The sequence below is a fragment of the Sus scrofa genome, unplaced genomic scaffold, assembly GCF_054392235.1.
Source record: "Sus scrofa isolate SSC_HxYL_T2T_F1_AM1 unplaced genomic scaffold, Sscrofa_HxYL_maternal_Yorkshire_Landrace_v2.0 dam_41, whole genome shotgun sequence".
NCBI classification, from domain to species: Eukaryota; Metazoa; Chordata; class Mammalia; order Artiodactyla; family Suidae; genus Sus; species Sus scrofa.
The window spans coordinates 125,822-140,293 of NW_028146965.1; the positions used below are offsets into that span (position 1 = coordinate 125,822).

Sequence of the window (14,472 nt, forward strand, 5' to 3'; positions counted from 1 at the left end):
GGGGCAAAAGGCGAGGCGAAAGGGCCCGGGGCGGGCCGGGGAGGCGAGCGGGAGCGCAAAACAAGTGGCCGCACCTGCGGCATATGGAGGTTCCCAGGCTAGGGGTCGAGCCACAGCCACTGTAGAAGCAACGCCGAGTAGTTATGTTGTGAGCCACACGGGAAGTCCGAGTTCTCGGCTGCCGAGAGGCGCTCAAATGGAGCCGGGCGGCTGACGTCACGGGCGTCGGCGCGGCGGCCGGGTGGGAGCGAGCGCCACCTGGTGGGCTGCCGGGGGATGGGAGCGCCGCGCGTTGCTGGAGGGGAGGGGAGTGGGGGGGGGTGTCCCGGCGTCCGGGGGGGCGGGGGGGTGGGGTGGGGTGGGGGCGGAGGGGTGGAGGGGGTGAGGGCGCGGGGGTGTGTCCCGGGGGTCGGGGGGGGAGTGTGTGTGTGTGTGGGTGGGTGGGGGGATGTCCCGGGGGTCTGGGCTGGCGCTCGGGGGCTTCGGGACAGTGTGGAGCGGTGTGGGGACAGTGCCTCAGGGCCGCACGCTGGGATCGCCCCGCCCTGCCCTGGGGCCTGGCCGGCCTGGCCCTTGGCCTCCGCGGCTCCCCGGCTCCCGGGCCTCCCCTTCCGCCCCTGTGCAGGGGCACTCGTGTCCTGGAGGGACGGCGACCACCGGCTGCCCTGCCTGCCCAGTCCTCGGCCGTACTCAGCCCACGGCGGGCTCCTGGAGAGCCCTGGGCCGGGCCCCCCTCGGTAGTGCCAGGGAGGAAAACGGGGGCTGGTCTGCAGGGGCATTGGCCAGAGGCTGGCGACCACAACCACGGGGGTGGGGGGTGGGGGGTGGGGGGTGGAGTGGGGGGGGCGGCGCGGGGTGGGGTGGGGTGGGGTGGGGTGGAGTGGGGGGGGAACCTCCCGGCATGGGGGGTGGGGGGCGGGCCCGGTGGCTGTCTGGGGCGGGAGAGCCGGGGCCCCGAGCACAGCAAGGAGCCGCACCGCCAGCCCAATGGACCCGGTCCCCTGCCGCCCACCCGGGGTCTAGAGGGAGGGTCAGGCCGGGCCCGAAGCCTGCTGGACGCTGCTCTGTCCGCCGCTGGACGCCCAGGACGGTCCCCCTCGCGGGCCATGCCATCACAGCAGCCCCCCGCCGAGGAGCGCCCCAGGCTCGCGAGAAGGAGCGCCCCGGGGGAAGCCGAGGCGCTCCAAGCAGGATGAGGCTACCGGGGGCCGGCTGAGGCCAGGGAGGGCCCGGTTCCCGCCGTTCCCTGGGCTGCTGGCAGGGGCTCCTGGGCGCAAGCCCACCCAAGGCCTTGGAGGAAGTCCCAGGGCTCGGCTGGGCACGGAGGCCAAGGGGCAGCCGAAGGGAGGGTGCAGAGGCAGGCAGGGGCCGGCTCCCTCCACCCCCACCGGGCCTCCCAGGCCCAGGCAGGCGCCGGCCTCTCGGGTCCTCAGAGCCATGGGGGGCCACGGAGGACAGGACGCAGGGAGAGCAGCACCCCACCCCCGCGGAGAAGGACCTCGCCTCGGGGGGGGGCCCTGCGGCCAGGGCCCCGGGTCCAGGGCGGGTGGGCTGTGTGAGCGGCAGGCCCCACCAGCTGGCCCTCCCTGCCTCCGTCTGGGATCAGACGACCAGTGTCCACGGCAGCCCGCGGAGCCGAGCCCCGGAAGCTGGGGCCATGGCCCTCGGCCCCAGGCTTCACCGCAGGGCCGGCGGCTGGGCTTCGGCGGCCAGAGGGTGACAGGCCTGAGCCCCAAGCACGCGAACGCAGGAGAGGCAAGACCCGGCCGGCTCTGTCCCTGCCCCCCGAGGCCGCCTTGGACCTGGCGGCGGCGGCGGCGGCGGCGGCGGCGGCCGGACACGAGCCGGGTGGTCTCCTGGGGCAAGACAGACCTTCTCAGGCTGAGGGCCCAAGCAAGGCCCAGCACCAGCCGCCTCCGCGTCAGGAAGGACGGAGCGGACCAAGGCAGGCCCACCGCCTGCCTGGCGGGCACCGAAGGCTTCGCTGGGGTTTCCCGGACACAGGAAGGGAGGGACGCGGGTCCGGGGAGGGCCAGGGGTTCGGAGCCCACAGCTGAGGTCCCGCCCGCAGAGAGCCGCCGGGAGGCCCAAGGGCTGCGAGGGTGGGCCTGGGAGGCGGCCGGAGGAGTCGGCCCAGGCGGAAACAGGCTCTGGGCAGAGGTCGTGCCTGCAAGCCATGCTTCTCGTGGCACGTGGACCCTGCCAGCCTCCCACCCGCCTTGCCCTTGGATCCCTGTGGGCCGCCAGGGCCCTCGGGCACTGGGGGATCCGCGTGGCCCGGCACGTGGCCTCAAGGCCGTTCACAGAGAGGGGTCGCCGGGCCGCTGGGCCGGGGCTGGTGTGCGTGTGTGTGTGTGCGCGGGCGTGTGTCTGTGCGTGTGTGTCCGTGTGTGCGTGCGTGTGTGTGAAGTTCTGGGGCAACCCTGCGTCGGACAAGCCCTCTCTGCACCATTTGCCCACCGGCCTCGGCTCATCTCCTGTCTCTGTCTCGGTCTCTCGGTCAGCTTCTCGCCGTCTGTCCAAGGGCAAGCCGGGTGGGGGTGGGGGTGGGGGTGGGGGTGGGGGGTGGAGAGGGTGGTACGCAAGAGACAAGGAACCCACTGGAGAAGAAAGATGATCTCGGGCCGCGGTGGAGACGACGTCTGAGGGAGGGACCAGGGACCCCTATGGGTGGCTCGCAGGAGGGGCCCCTGGGTGGAGAACTGAAAGGCGAGCGGGTTGTGGCTCTGCCCAGCGCGGTCACCCACCAGGCAGCCTCTCTTGTCACCCTGCTGGTCCTCACGTCAGCATCCACGCGTGCTGATCTCTAGCGGAGGGCTGGCCAGGCCCCGGGACACCCACGCCCGCCAGCGTGCGTGCACGCGCGCGCGCACACACCCCGCCCACCCCACCCCCCCAAACACGCCCCTTCCCTCACCCCCACCAGGGGCAGTGACGGAGAGCTCTGTGATGGTGCCGCACGGGGAGGCCCCGTGAGGCCCCGGTGGCTGAAGGCCTCCCTCCTCGACAGAGCCAAGGGACCCACTCGCAGACATTTCCCCGCGCTGTACCGGCGGCTCCCCTGGCCCATCCATTCCACACAGCGCAGGTGGCATCCACAGAGCAGCCCAGAGGCCCATCCCCATCCATCCCAGGGCAGCCCCTTTCCCCCACCCCCACCCCCGCCCCCACCCGCCAAGCCCAAGTGTGTGCTCCTTGCCCACCATCCCCCCCGACACACACGCCCCCCCCCCCCAACACGCCCCTTCCCTCACCCCCACAAGGGGCAGTGACAGAGAGCTCTGTGATGGTGCCGCACGGGGAGGCCCCGTGAGGCCCCGGTGGCTGAAGGCCTCCCTCCTCGACAGAGTCTCAGCCAAGCAGCCCTACACGGGCCGGCCCACACAAAGACCGAAGCCGGCCTCCAAACAGCTCCATTTCACCGGGACCAAACTTTCCCGGAAGCAGACCCGGGCACCCCTCTGTCTGTCGCCGCACTACTCACCAGAGCCAAGATCTGGAAGCCACCTAAAGGTCCACTGACAGGTGAGTGCACTTCGAAGGCCCGGGGACATCCATGCGATGGCATCGCACACAGCCAGGAAAAAGCGGCAGAACGAGTGCCATCTGCCGCCGCGGGGCTGGAACGAGAGACCCTCATACTAAGCGAAGGAAGCCAGAAAGGCAAAGACAAGTGCCCTAGGACATCACCTGTTGGTGGACTCTAAACGCCGCAACGGATGGCGCTATCTAAACACCCACCCGCAGACTCCAGAAACCGACGGTGGGCAAGGAGCACACACTTGGGCTTGGCAGGTGGGGGAAAGGGGCTGCCCTGGGATGGATGGGGATGGGCCCCTGGGCTGCTCTGTGGATGCCACCTGCGCTGTGTGGAATGGATGGGCCACGGGAGCCGCCGGTACAGCGCGGGGAAATGTCTGCGAGTGGGTCCCTTGGCGGACCAAGACCCCTGGAAGAAACATTGGACATCAGCTCGACTTTAATCGTAAGAATCGACCTCCGACTCAAAGCAGACGGAGCCACTGCATTGCTGACCGCAGGAGGATTGAGGACGCACGCCCAGCGCCCTCAGCTGCGGGCTCCAAACCCGAGTCAGTTCCCTGTGCAGAAAGAGGCTATCCTCCCAGGCTTCAAGTCAGCGCCAGCGACCTGACGGGGCCGTCTCGGGCATGGGGTGCCACCGTCCGCCCCCCCGCCCCCAGCCCGCCAGCCTTTGCAAACAACGAAACCCAAACGATCCTCCCCGCGGGTTTTTCCAAGCTCTGGTTCAGGTGATCCCGAGGCAGCCTTTGTTTGTTTGTTTGCTTGTTTGTTTGCTTGTTTGTGGATCTGGGCTGCTGGGGCCAATGGGGGTCTTGGGTGGGCTTCAAGGACCTGTCGGGCCACGAGGGATGTGCGGGTGTGGTGTGGGTGGAGAGCACAGGTGGGCAGCAGGCCCTGCGGGGGAGCGGGCCTGGCGGGGAGGGCAGGAGGCTCGGACCGGCCCGTGAGGGACGCGGCGGCGGCGGCGGCGGCGGCGGGGGGCGCTGCGGTGGCGGCGCTTAGGGCAGGTGGCGGCCGCTGTGGGTCGGTGGCTTGAGGCAAGAGAGAGCATTGCGAGGTGCGAGAGTGTGGGTGAGGGTTGCGGGGGGCGCGTGGGAGCGCGTGTGTGAGTGGGGGTGCGGGGCGCGGGAGGTGGGCTCGGGAGAGGCAGGCGAAGGCAGCGGGCGAGCCGGGGCAAAAGGCGAGGCGAAAGGGCCCGGGGCGGGCCGGGGAGGCGAGCGGGAGCGCAAAACAAGTGGCCGCACCTGCGGCATATGGAGGTTCCCAGGCTAGGGGTCGAGCCACAGCCACTGTAGAAGCAACGCCGAGTAGTTATGTTGTGAGCCACACGGGAAGTCCGAGTTCTCGGCTGCCGAGAGGCGCTCAAATGGAGCCGGGCGGCTGACGTCACGGGCGTCGGCGCGGCGGCCGGGTGGGAGCGAGCGCCACCTGGTGGGCTGCCGGGGGATGGGAGCGCCGCGCGTTGCTGGAGGGGAGGGGAGTGGGGGGGGTGTCCCGGCGTCCGGGGGGGCGGGGGGGTGGGGTGGGGTGGGGGCGGAGGGGTGGAGGGGGTGAGGGCGCGGGGGTGTGTCCCGGGGGTCGGGGGGGAGTGTGTGTGTGTGTGTGGGTGGGTGGGGGGATGTCCCGGGGGTCTGGGCTGGCGCTCGGGGGCTTCGGGACAGTGTGGAGCGGTGTGGGGACAGTGCCTCAGGGCCGCACGCTGGGATCGCCCCGCCCTGCCCTGGGGCCTGGCCGGCCTGGCCCTTGGCCTCCGCGGCTCCCCGGCTCCCGGGCCTCCCCTTCCGCCCCTGTGCAGGGGCACTCGTGTCCTGGAGGGACGGCGACCACCGGCTGCCCTGCCTGCCCAGTCCTCGGCCGTACTCAGCCCACGGCGGGCTCCTGGAGAGCCCTGGGCCGGGCCCCCCTCGGTAGTGCCAGGGAGGAAAACGGGGGCTGGTCTGCAGGGGCATTGGCCAGAGGCTGGCGACCACAACCACGGGGGTGGGGGGTGGGGGGGGCGGCGCGGGGTGGGGTGGGGTGGGGTGGGGTGGAGTGGGGGGGGAACCTCCCGGCATGGGGGGTGGGGGGCGGGCCCGGTGGCTGTCTGGGGCGGGAGAGCCGGGGCCCCGAGCACAGCAAGGAGCCGCACCGCCAGCCCAATGGACCCGGTCCCCTGCCGCCCACCCGGGGTCTAGAGGGAGGGTCAGGCCGGGCCCGAAGCCTGCTGGACGCTGCTCTGTCCGCCGCTGGACGCCCAGGACGGTCCCCCTCGCGGGCCATGCCATCACAGCAGCCCCCCGCCGAGGAGCGCCCCAGGCTCGCGAGAAGGAGCGCCCCGGGGGAAGCCGAGGCGCTCCAAGCAGGATGAGGCTACCGGGGGCCGGCTGAGGCCAGGGAGGGCCCGGTTCCCGCCGTTCCCTGGGCTGCTGGCAGGGGCTCCTGGGCGCAAGCCCACCCAAGGCCTTGGAGGAAGTCCCAGGGCTCGGCTGGGCTCGGAGGCCAAGGGGCAGCCGAAGGGAGGGTGCAGAGGCAGGCAGGGGCCGGCTCCCTCCACCCCCACCGGGCCTCCCAGGCCCAGGCAGGCGCCGGCCTCTCGGGTCCTCAGAGCCATGGGGGGCCACGGAGGACAGGACGCAGGGAGAGCAGCACCCCACCCCCGCGGAGAAGGACCTCGCCTCGGGGGGGGGCCCTGCGGCCAGGGCCCCGGGTCCAGGGCGGGTGGGCTGTGTGAGCGGCAGGCCCCACCAGCTGGCCCTCCCTGCCTCCGTCTGGGATCAGACGACCAGTGTCCACGGCAGCCCGCGGAGCCGAGCCCCGGAAGCTGGGGCCATGGCCCTCGGCCCCAGGCTTCACCGCAGGGCCGGCGGCTGGGCTTCGGCGGCCAGAGGGTGACAGGCCTGAGCCCCAAGCACGCGAACGCAGGAGAGGCAAGACCCGGCCGGCTCTGTCCCTGCCCCCCGAGGCCGCCTTGGACCTGGCGGCGGCGGCGGCGGCGGCGGCGGCGGCCGGACACGAGCCGGGTGGTCTCCTGGGGCAAGACAGACCTTCTCAGGCTGAGGGCCCAAGCAAGGCCCAGCACCAGCCGCCTCCGCGTCAGGAAGGACGGAGCGGACCAAGGCAGGCCCACCGCCTGCCTGGCGGGCACCGAAGGCTTCGCTGGGGTTTCCCGGACACAGGAAGGGAGGGACGCGGGTCCGGGGAGGGCCAGGGGTTCGGAGCCCACAGCTGAGGTCCCGCCCGCAGAGAGCCGCCGGGAGGCCCAAGGGCTGCGAGGGTGGGCCTGGGAGGCGGCCGGAGGAGTCGGCCCAGGCGGAAACAGGCTCTGGGCAGAGGTCGTGCCTGCAAGCCATGCTTCTCGTGGCACGTGGACCCTGCCAGCCTCCCACCCGCCTTGCCCTTGGATCCCTGTGGGCCGCCAGGGCCCTCGGGCACTGGGGGATCCGCGTGGCCCGGCACGTGGCCTCAAGGCCGTTCACAGAGAGGGGTCGCCGGGCCGCTGGGCCGGGGCTGGTGTGCGTGTGTGTGTGTGCGCGGGCGTGTGTCTGTGCGTGTGTGTCCGTGTGTGCGTGCGTGTGTGTGAAGTTCTGGGGCAACCCTGCGTCGGACAAGCCCTCTCTGCACCATTTGCCCACCGGCCTCGGCTCATCTCCTGTCTCTGTCTCGGTCTCTCGGTCAGCTTCTCGCCGTCTGTCCAAGGGCAAGCCGGGTGGGGGTGGGGGTGGGGGTGGGGGTGGGGGGTGGAGAGGGTGGTACGCAAGAGACAAGGAACCCACTGGAGAAGAAAGATGATCTCGGGCCGCGGTGGAGACGACGTCTGAGGGAGGGACCAGGGACCCCTATGGGTGGCTCGCAGGAGGGGCCCCTGGGTGGAGAACTGAAAGGCGAGCGGGTTGTGGCTCTGCCCAGCGCGGTCACCCACCAGGCAGCCTCTCTTGTCACCCTGCTGGTCCTCACGTCAGCATCCACGCGTGCTGATCTCTAGCGGAGGGCTGGCCAGGCCCCGGGACACCCACGCCCGCCAGCGTGCGTGCACGCGCGCGCGCACACACCCCGCCCACCCCACCCCCCCAAACACGCCCCTTCCCTCACCCCCACCAGGGGCAGTGACGGAGAGCTCTGTGATGGTGCCGCACGGGGAGGCCCCGTGAGGCCCCGGTGGCTGAAGGCCTCCCTCCTCGACAGAGTCAAGGGACCCACTCGCAGACATTTCCCCGCGCTGTACCGGCGGCTCCCCTGGCCCATCCATTCCACACAGCGCAGGTGGCATCCACAGAGCAGCCCAGAGGCCCATCCCCATCCATCCCAGGGCAGCCCCTTTCCCCCACCCCCACCCCCGCCCCCACCCGCCAAGCCCAAGTGTGTGCTCCTTGCCCACCATCCCCCCCGACACACACGCCCCCCCCCCAACACGCCCCTTCCCTCACCCCCACAAGGGGCAGTGACAGAGAGCTCTGTGATGGTGCCGCACGGGGAGGCCCCGTGAGGCCCCGGTGGCTGAAGGCCTCCCTCCTCGACAGAGTCTCAGCCAAGCAGCCCTACACGGGCCGGCCCACACAAAGACCGAAGCCGGCCTCCAAACAGCTCCATTTCACCGGGACCAAACTTTCCCGGAAGCAGACCCGGGCACCCCTCTGTCTGTCGCCGCACTACTCACCAGAGCCAAGATCTGGAAGCCACCTAAAGGTCCACTGACAGGTGAGTGCACTTCGAAGGCCCGGGGACATCCATGCGATGGCATCGCACACAGCCAGGAAAAAGCGGCAGAACGAGTGCCATCTGCCGCCGCGGGGCTGGAACGAGAGACCCTCATACTAAGCGAAGGAAGCCAGAAAGGCAAAGACAAGTGCCCTAGGACATCACCTGTTGGTGGACTCTAAACGCCGCAACGGATGGCGCTATCTAAACACCCACCCGCAGACTCCAGAAACCGACGGTGGGCAAGGAGCACACACTTGGGCTTGGCAGGTGGGGGAAAGGGGCTGCCCTGGGATGGATGGGGATGGGCCCCTGGGCTGCTCTGTGGATGCCACCTGCGCTGTGTGGAATGGATGGGCCACGGGAGCCGCCGGTACAGCGCGGGGAAATGTCTGCGAGTGGGTCCCTTGGCGGACCAAGACCCCTGGAAGAAACATTGGACATCAGCTCGACTTTAATCGTAAGAATCGACCTCCGACTCAAAGCAGACGGAGCCACTGCATTGCTGACCGCAGGAGGATTGAGGACGCACGCCCAGCGCCCTCAGCTGCGGGCTCCAAACCCGAGTCAGTTCCCTGTGCAGAAAGAGGCTATCCTCCCAGGCTTCAAGTCAGCGCCAGCGACCTGACGGGGCCGTCTCGGGCATGGGGTGCCACCGTCCGCCCCCCCCCCCCCAGCCCGCCAGCCTTTGCAAACAACGAAACCCAAACGATCCTCCCCGCGGGTTTTTCCAAGCTCTGGTTCAGGTGATCCCGAGGCAGCCTTTGTTTGTTTGTTTGTTTGTTTGTTTGTTTGTTTGCTTGTTTGTTTGCTTGTTTGTGGATCTGGGCTGCTGGGGCCAATGGGGGTCTTGGGTGGGCTTCAAGGACCTGTCGGGCCACGAGGGATGTGCGGGTGTGGTGTGGGTGGAGAGCACAGGTGGGCAGCAGGCCCTGCGGGGGAGCGGGCCTGGCGGGGAGGGCAGGAGGCTCGGACCGGCCCGTGAGGGACGCGGCGGCGGCGGCGGCGGCGGCGGGGGGCGCTGCGGTGGCGGCGCTTAGGGCAGGTGGCGGCCGCTGTGGGTCGGTGGCTTGAGGCAAGAGAGAGCATTGCGAGGTGCGAGAGTGTGGGTGAGGGTTGCGGGGGGCGCGTGGGAGCGCGTGTGTGAGTGGGGGTGCGGGGCGCGGGAGGTGGGCTCGGGAGAGGCAGGCGAAGGCAGCGGGCGAGCCGGGGCAAAAGGCGAGGCGAAAGGGCCCGGGGCGGGCCGGGGAGGCGAGCGGGAGCGCAAAACAAGTGGCCGCACCTGCGGCATATGGAGGTTCCCAGGCTAGGGGTCGAGCCACAGCCACTGTAGAAGCAACGCCGAGTAGTTATGTTGTGAGCCACACGGGAAGTCCGAGTTCTCGGCTGCCGAGAGGCGCTCAAATGGAGCCGGGCGGCTGACGTCACGGGCGTCGGCGCGGCGGCCGGGTGGGAGCGAGCGCCACCTGGTGGGCTGCCGGGGGATGGGAGCGCCGCGCGTTGCTGGAGGGGAGGGGAGTGGGGGGGGGTGTCCCGGCGTCCGGGGGGGCGGGGGGGTGGGGTGGGGTGGGGGCGGAGGGGTGGAGGGGGTGAGGGCGCGGGGGTGTGTCCCGGGGGTCGGGGGGGAGTGTGTGTGTGTGTGTGGGTGGGTGGGGGGATGTCCCGGGGGTCTGGGCTGGCGCTCGGGGGCTTCGGGACAGTGTGGAGCGGTGTGGGGACAGTGCCTCAGGGCCGCACGCTGGGATCGCCCCGCCCTGCCCTGGGGCCTGGCCGGCCTGGCCCTTGGCCTCCGCGGCTCCCCGGCTCCCGGGCCTCCCCTTCCGCCCCTGTGCAGGGGCACTCGTGTCCTGGAGGGACGGCGACCACCGGCTGCCCTGCCTGCCCAGTCCTCGGCCGTACTCAGCCCACGGCGGGCTCCTGGAGAGCCCTGGGCCGGGCCCCCCTCGGTAGTGCCAGGGAGGAAAACGGGGGCTGGTCTGCAGGGGCATTGGCCAGAGGCTGGCGACCACAACCACGGGGGTGGGGGGTGGGGGGGGCGGCGCGGGGTGGGGTGGGGTGGGGTGGGGTGGAGTGGGGGGGGAACCTCCCGGCATGGGGGGTGGGGGGCGGGCCCGGTGGCTGTCTGGGGCGGGAGAGCCGGGGCCCCGAGCACAGCAAGGAGCCGCACCGCCAGCCCAATGGACCCGGTCCCCTGCCGCCCACCCGGGGTCTAGAGGGAGGGTCAGGCCGGGCCCGAAGCCTGCTGGACGCTGCTCTGTCCGCCGCTGGACGCCCAGGACGGTCCCCCTCGCGGGCCATGCCATCACAGCAGCCCCCCGCCGAGGAGCGCCCCAGGCTCGCGAGAAGGAGCGCCCCGGGGGAAGCCGAGGCGCTCCAAGCAGGATGAGGCTACCGGGGGCCGGCTGAGGCCAGGGAGGGCCCGGTTCCCGCCGTTCCCTGGGCTGCTGGCAGGGGCTCCTGGGCGCAAGCCCACCCAAGGCCTTGGAGGAAGTCCCAGGGCTCGGCTGGGCTCGGAGGCCAAGGGGCAGCCGAAGGGAGGGTGCAGAGGCAGGCAGGGGCCGGCTCCCTCCACCCCCACCGGGCCTCCCAGGCCCAGGCAGGCGCCGGCCTCTCGGGTCCTCAGAGCCATGGGGGGCCACGGAGGACAGGACGCAGGGAGAGCAGCACCCCACCCCCGCGGAGAAGGACCTCGCCTCGGGGGGGGGCCCTGCGGCCAGGGCCCCGGGTCCAGGGCGGGTGGGCTGTGTGAGCGGCAGGCCCCACCAGCTGGCCCTCCCTGCCTCCGTCTGGGATCAGACGACCAGTGTCCACGGCAGCCCGCGGAGCCGAGCCCCGGAAGCTGGGGCCATGGCCCTCGGCCCCAGGCTTCACCGCAGGGCCGGCGGCTGGGCTTCGGCGGCCAGAGGGTGACAGGCCTGAGCCCCAAGCACGCGAACGCAGGAGAGGCAAGACCCGGCCGGCTCTGTCCCTGCCCCCCGAGGCCGCCTTGGACCTGGCGGCGGCGGCGGCGGCGGCGGCCGGACACGAGCCGGGTGGTCTCCTGGGGCAAGACAGACCTTCTCAGGCTGAGGGCCCAAGCAAGGCCCAGCACCAGCCGCCTCCGCGTCAGGAAGGACGGAGCGGACCAAGGCAGGCCCACCGCCTGCCTGGCGGGCACCGAAGGCTTCGCTGGGGTTTCCCGGACACAGGAAGGGAGGGACGCGGGTCCGGGGAGGGCCAGGGGTTCGGAGCCCACAGCTGAGGTCCCGCCCGCAGAGAGCCGCCGGGAGGCCCAAGGGCTGCGAGGGTGGGCCTGGGAGGCGGCCGGAGGAGTCGGCCCAGGCGGAAACAGGCTCTGGGCAGAGGTCGTGCCTGCAAGCCATGCTTCTCGTGGCACGTGGACCCTGCCAGCCTCCCACCCGCCTTGCCCTTGGATCCCTGTGGGCCGCCAGGGCCCTCGGGCACTGGGGGATCCGCGTGGCCCGGCACGTGGCCTCAAGGCCGTTCACAGAGAGGGGTCGCCGGGCCGCTGGGCCGGGGCTGGTGTGCGTGTGTGTGTGTGCGCGGGCGTGTGTCTGTGCGTGTGTGTCCGTGTGTGCGTGCGTGTGTGTGAAGTTCTGGGGCAACCCTGCGTCGGACAAGCCCTCTCTGCACCATTTGCCCACCGGCCTCGGCTCATCTCCTGTCTCTGTCTCGGTCTCTCGGTCAGCTTCTCGCCGTCTGTCCAAGGGCAAGCCGGGTGGGGGTGGGGGTGGGGGTGGGGGTGGGGGGTGGAGAGGGTGGTACGCAAGAGACAAGGAACCCACTGGAGAAGAAAGATGATCTCGGGCCGCGGTGGAGACGACGTCTGAGGGAGGGACCAGGGACCCCTATGGGTGGCTCGCAGGAGGGGCCCCTGGGTGGAGAACTGAAAGGCGAGCGGGTTGTGGCTCTGCCCAGCGCGGTCACCCACCAGGCAGCCTCTCTTGTCACCCTGCTGGTCCTCACGTCAGCATCCACGCGTGCTGATCTCTAGCGGAGGGCTGGCCAGGCCCCGGGACACCCACGCCCGCCAGCGTGCGTGCACGCGCGCGCGCACACACCCCGCCCACCCCACCCCCCCAAACACGCCCCTTCCCTCACCCCCACCAGGGGCAGTGACGGAGAGCTCTGTGATGGTGCCGCACGGGGAGGCCCCGTGAGGCCCCGGTGGCTGAAGGCCTCCCTCCTCGACAGAGTCAAGGGACCCACTCGCAGACATTTCCCCGCGCTGTACCGGCGGCTCCCCTGGCCCATCCATTCCACACAGCGCAGGTGGCATCCACAGAGCAGCCCAGAGGCCCATCCCCATCCATCCCAGGGCAGCCCCTTTCCCCCACCCCCACCCCCGCCCCCACCCGCCAAGCCCAAGTGTGTGCTCCTTGCCCACCATCCCCCCCGACACACACGCCCCCCCCCCAACACGCCCCTTCCCTCACCCCCACAAGGGGCAGTGACAGAGAGCTCTGTGATGGTGCCGCACGGGGAGGCCCCGTGAGGCCCCGGTGGCTGAAGGCCTCCCTCCTCGACAGAGTCTCAGCCAAGCAGCCCTACACGGGCCGGCCCACACAAAGACCGAAGCCGGCCTCCAAACAGCTCCATTTCACCGGGACCAAACTTTCCCGGAAGCAGACCCGGGCACCCCTCTGTCTGTCGCCGCACTACTCACCAGAGCCAAGATCTGGAAGCCACCTAAAGGTCCACTGACAGGTGAGTGCACTTCGAAGGCCCGGGGACATCCATGCGATGGCATCGCACACAGCCAGGAAAAAGCGGCAGAACGAGTGCCATCTGCCGCCGCGGGGCTGGAACGAGAGACCCTCATACTAAGCGAAGGAAGCCAGAAAGGCAAAGACAAGTGCCCTAGGACATCACCTGTTGGTGGACTCTAAACGCCGCAACGGATGGCGCTATCTAAACACCCACCCGCAGACTCCAGAAACCGACGGTGGGCAAGGAGCACACACTTGGGCTTGGCAGGTGGGGGAAAGGGGCTGCCCTGGGATGGATGGGGATGGGCCCCTGGGCTGCTCTGTGGATGCCACCTGCGCTGTGTGGAATGGATGGGCCACGGGAGCCGCCGGTACAGCGCGGGGAAATGTCTGCGAGTGGGTCCCTTGGCGGACCAAGACCCCTGGAAGAAACATTGGACATCAGCTCGACTTTAATCGTAAGAATCGACCTCCGACTCAAAGCAGACGGAGCCACTGCATTGCTGACCGCAGGAGGATTGAGGACGCACGCCCAGCGCCCTCAGCTGCGGGCTCCAAACCCGAGTCAGTTCCCTGTGCAGAAAGAGGCTATCCTCCCAGGCTTCAAGTCAGCGCCAGCGACCTGACGGGGCCGTCTCGGGCATGGGGTGCCACCGTCCGCCCCCCCCCCCCCCCCCAGCCCGCCAGCCTTTGCAAACAACGAAACCCAAACGATCCTCCCCGCGGGTTTTTCCAAGCTCTGGTTCAGGTGATCCCGAGGCAGCCTTTGTTTGTTTGTTTGTTTGTTTGTTTGTTTGTTTGCTTGTTTGTTTGCTTGTTTGTGGATCTGGGCTGCTGGGGCCAATGGGGGTCTTGGGTGGGCTTCAAGGACCTGTCGGGCCACGAGGGATGTGCGGGTGTGGTGTGGGTGGAGAGCACAGGTGGGCAGCAGGCCCTGCGGGGGAGCGGGCCTGGCGGGGAGGGCAGGAGGCTCGGACCGGCCCGTGAGGGACGCGGCGGCGGCGGCGGCGGCGGCGGGGGGCGCTGCGGTGGCGGCGCTTAGGGCAGGTGGCGGCCGCTGTGGGTCGGTGGCTTGAGGCAAGAGAGAGCATTGCGAGGTGCGAGAGTGTGGGTGAGGGTTGCGGGGGGCGCGTGGGAGCGCGTGTGTGAGTGGGGGTGCGGGGCGCGGGGGGTCGGGGGTGCGGGGCGCGGGAGGTGGGCTCGGGAGAGGCAGGCGAAGGCAGCGGGCGAGCCGGGGCAAAAGGCGAGGCGAAAGGGCCCGGGGCGGGCCGGGGAGGCGAGCGGGAGCGCAAAACAAGTGGCCGCACCTGCGGCATATGGAGGTTCCCAGGCTAGGGGTCGAGCCACAGCCACTGTAGAAGCAACGCCGAGTAGTTATGTTGTGAGCCACACGGGAAGTCCGAGTTCTCGGCTGCCGAGAGGCGCTCAAATGGAGCCGGGCGGCTGACGTCACGGGCGTCGGCGCGGCGGCCGGGTGGGAGCGAGCGCCACCTGGTGGGCTGCCGGGGGATGGGAGCGCCGCGCGTTGCTGGAGGGGAGGGGAGTG

General features: G+C 70.6%; 1 long non-coding RNA gene across 1 annotated transcript in view; it reads right to left on the reverse strand.

Moving 5' to 3' along the window:
• Positions 1–14,472, reverse strand: part of LOC146394314 (uncharacterized) — a 110,193-nt gene that overhangs the window by 58,110 nt on the left and 37,611 nt on the right. The window contains exons 10-12 of the long non-coding RNA XR_014836254.1: positions 12,884–13,019; positions 8,177–8,312; positions 3,485–3,620 (exon numbers count right to left, since the gene is read on the reverse strand). This is a non-coding gene — a long non-coding RNA (uncharacterized LOC146394314). The remainder of the gene's footprint in view (positions 1–3,484; positions 3,621–8,176; positions 8,313–12,883; positions 13,020–14,472) is intronic.